Genomic DNA, 4,338 nt, shown 5'->3' on the forward strand with positions numbered 1-4,338 from the left:
TCTAAATGTACACCCCTTTTAAGACTACAAAAAAGTAGGGAAAATAAAATGGCTTCAACAACTGACAGAATATCTTCTGTTTAGAAAGCAGCAAAACCTTTTTTTGATTTTGGGTTTTTTGTTGTTATTTTGTTTGTTTGGTGTGAGGTGGTGTTAAACTCTGTACTTTTCATTTGTTTCTAAATCATTGTCCATTTCAACAAGGATGAGCCAGGTCCCTGCATAACGGTGCTGAGGGAAAAGACAGGAGCAGGCCATATTCTCAGTCCTCCAGGAGGTCAGAGCCAGGGAAGTGTTGGCTCCAGGTGGCTGTGCAGGAAGAAGGGCACCCGGGGGCGGATCCCATGCAGACTGCTATTAGGACTAGGGCAGCTTCCTTGAGATGAGTCAAGTAAACCTCAGAAAAGCCAGAAGCCATCTGGCCTTTGGGGGAGTGGGAGGGACAGTGCTTGCCTGGCAGGGAGTGAGAAAACGCAGCCTGGTCCAGCAAGCATTTCTTCGTGCATTTCTCATCCAGGTATCTGTGAGTGGAGAGGAGGACGGTGAGGAGAGTGGCCCAGGAAGAGGGTGGGAAGCTGTCGCGAATGGACTTCTGTTACTAGTTAAGAATTGAACTTTATCCTGAAGACATTGGGAGAACATGGAAAAGTTTGAGGCAGAATGAGATATAATTTTATTTTAGAAAAAAAAATCACTCTGTGTAAAATAGAAATGGCAAGGGGGATCAAAGAGACCATCTGGGAAACCAACCCAGGGGGGTGTGTACCAGCTGAGGCAACAAGTGGGGTCCCCCACCCCTGCACTCAGCTCCCTGAGCCCTCCATACTGGACAGGGAGTTCATCCTACAGGAAGGGGAGTTTTCATTGTCCCACAAAGGTGTGCTCTGTGGCCCAAGCCCTGAACGAAGGGCTGCCTCCACCCAAACAAAAGCCACTTTTTCTAATTTATAAACTCAAAAAGGGTACTGTTCTAATTCACACAAAGACAGCAGCATGAGTGGGGCAGTCCTCAGGCTTATGTTTATTTAAGTGAGAAATAATAAGCTCCTAAATTCAAGCAGAGAGGATCCTGAGAGGAGGACTATTTGAAGTCAACAGACATTTTGAGGGCCCATCTCTGATCTCACAAAGGGGGTCATAACTAAGCTCTGCTCTGACACAGGTGACAAGAGGGTGCATGGTGACGGAAACCAATGCATTACCAATGGCAAAAGCCTGATTGACCATCTGTCTTTTGTTGTTGTTGTTGTTAATCCTCACCTGAGGATATATTTTCCATTGCAGAGAGTGGAGGAGAAGGAGGGAAAGAGAGAGAGAGAGATGTGAGAGACACATCAACTAGTTGCCTCCCACATAGGCTGGGAGTGAACCCTCAACCCAAGTACGTGCCCTTGACCAGGAATCAAACCTGGGACCCTTTATGTGTGGGCCGATGTTCTAACCCACTGAGTCACACCAGCCAGGGCAGCCATCTGTCTTCTTAACCTGCTCTTGATCCTGCAGTTCCCATTCTTCACGTTTTCAGCACTCTAGGACCTCAAAACCCCGGAATCAGCTTTGACCCTTCCTTGTCCCCAATCAGTCAAGCTTTGTAGGGCTGAACTGCAGTACAGCTTAGACTTCCCTCCACATTGCTGTTCCTGCTGCTTCTGACCTAAAGTCCTTATTTGGGTCACTTGAACTCCTGGGTTAAACTTCCATTCCCTTTGTGCTTCAACAGGCTTTTCAACCCAGTGACGACCAAGATCCTATCAGGGGCCTCCATCTCAGAGAGGATAAAGTTGAAATTCTTCAGTGTGATATTCAAATCACTCCATCATGAAACCCCAAGTCTCCTCTCCAAACTTACCTCCCTCTGTTTCCTAATTATTTCTGATATATCCTTACCCTTCATCTCTTAAGGGCTGGATGTCTTGAGAGGTCGTGAACTTGCATTGTTCCAGAAGAGATTAAACAAAACTCTGAAGGAACACTGTTCAGGGGATTCTAGCATTGGGTAGGGAATTTGTCGCCTCAGTAGTTCCCAAAGCCTAGCTGATCATCATAATCACTGGGAGTTGTGAAAGATCCAGATTTCCAAACTCGTTACTCTAGAAATTCTGGTTGAATCATAAGGTTGCAATAATGCCTTATGAATCTGTATTTCTACAAGTTTCCATAAAAGCCAGATGTGAATCCCCCCCCCCCCGCACCCCCCCCCCACCACCACCACATGACCACTTAAGTTCTCTTTCACTGTTACATTTCTGTGATGAGAAGCCTTCCCTGGGCCTTCAGCAAGAATGCAGCTGTTTCCACCAATTTTGAGTGCATTGATCATGCTTCGTCTTGTCTTATAGCTATTTAAATTTATTTCAGTCTCCTCCATTATGTTGCATGGTTCTGAGGTCAGGAGTCCAGTACTGCACTCACTCGCAGGGCTGGGATAGCCTTTCTATAAAGATTATTTGCCAAATTAAATTGAATTTGCTTGCTGCCAATCTGCAGCATGCTACTTTCAGTACAAGAACAGAATGAGAGTCTTAACAAAACTGAAAATGGCACTATTAAACACAGAAATCTCCTGATAGCTGGACTTTGAACTTAGACGTGAAGAATGAGCAAACTTGAAATGTGTACTTTTCATTGAAACCGGATGTACAGTATTGGTTCAAATGCAAATGTGAACCCACATAATGACATTCCTTTTGGGTTTCAGACTCTTGAGACCCTCCCTTGTCAACCCCTTTTCTCCCAGGGCTGACTTTCCCTTTCATTCTTCATGTTTGCTACTTTACTTTATCTTGAGTTTACCCCTGGCAGTTATTTTAGGGCATGATGATAGATTCTAAAACTCAGTGGCACAAAACAGCAACAGAAATGTTTGTGTCTGTGGAGACATGCCCATGAAGTAGTACAACATTATGGAAAGCAAAGCAAAAATCTAGACAGATTATTGGCACTCACAAAATTACACTTTAAATTGTGCATTTAAAACACATGTGCAATGCCAAGGACATGTGGAAATTTGTAAGTAGATCTTTTAATTCATAATAGAATATAGGCAATTTTCTCTCTTTTTAATATATTTTATTGATTTTTTACAGAGAGGGAGAGGGAGAGGGATACAGAGTTAGAAACATCAATGAGAGAAAAACATCGATTCAGCTGCTTCTTTCACGCCCCCTACTGGGGATGTGCCCGCAACCCAGGTACATGCCCTTGACCGGAATCGAACCTAGGATCCTTCAGTCAGCAGGCCAATGTTCTATCCACTGAGCCAAACCGGTTAGGGTGGCAATTTTCTCTTTTAAAAATCAACTTTATTAAAATAAATTACAGACAATAAGCTGTGTCTACTTAAAGTGAACAATTAGATGTGTTTTGACAGTTGTATGTACTCATGAAGCCACAATCCCATACAGAACCTTTATTCATCCCAAAAGCTCATTTTCTTTAAGTAGTAATAATTCTAAAAGCAAATCTAAACTGAATACATAAAACATTCCCTCCTCCTTCCAAAATACATTTATTGGGTATAAATTGGAACCAATGTAAATCGATGATTCTCAACTGGGGGCAAGTTTGTCCCCCAGGAATCATTTAGCAATGTCTGGAGACATTTTTGGCTGCCTGGATTTGGGGTGGGTGCTGCTGCTACCTAGCAGATAGAGTCCAGGGACACTGCTAAACATCCTGTAAGGCACAGGACAGCCTCCACTACAACGAAGGATTATGGGCCTAAAATGTCAATAATGCTGATGTTGGAAACTCTGGTGTAGATGTCCATGTCCTTCATTGACCATGAATGAAGCAATATAGTCTTTGCCTTTACTTATTGTCCTGTCTGAAATGCCTCTCCACCTCCCAACAACAAATCTATGAGGAGGGTACTACTTTTCTCCCCATTTTGTCATTGAGAGAAGCTGAGGCTTAGCAAGATGAAATGACTTGGCCAAGGCCACAAATTTTGTACGTGGAAGAGCAGGGATCTCAATGCAGGTCCTTTGACTGTGGAGCCTGTTCTTAAAACCTATGTGATAAATACTGATTTTTAAATGAAAATATAAGCTCTGTGTCTGGGCTGGGCACTTAGTAAACAATACATTCTGAGTAGATATTAACATGCCAAATGCACAGAGCTATGAGTTTAATAAGAAAAAGTTTCCTATTGATTAGATCTTTTCCCCCTCAAATTATTGGTGAATGGGAATACATGTTTCTTGGATGCCTTCCGTATCCCAGACACGAAATCCTCCTTTCATTTAAACCTGCAGGCATACTCTGCTTGGTTATTACTAACCACATCTTTAACATGAGGAACCAGACTCTCAGAGTAACTTAACCACAATAGTGTTG

The sequence above is a fragment of the Myotis nattereri genome, assembly GCF_964212035.1.
Source record: "Myotis nattereri genome assembly, chromosome: 18".
NCBI lineage: Eukaryota > Metazoa > Chordata > Mammalia > Chiroptera > Vespertilionidae > Myotis > Myotis nattereri.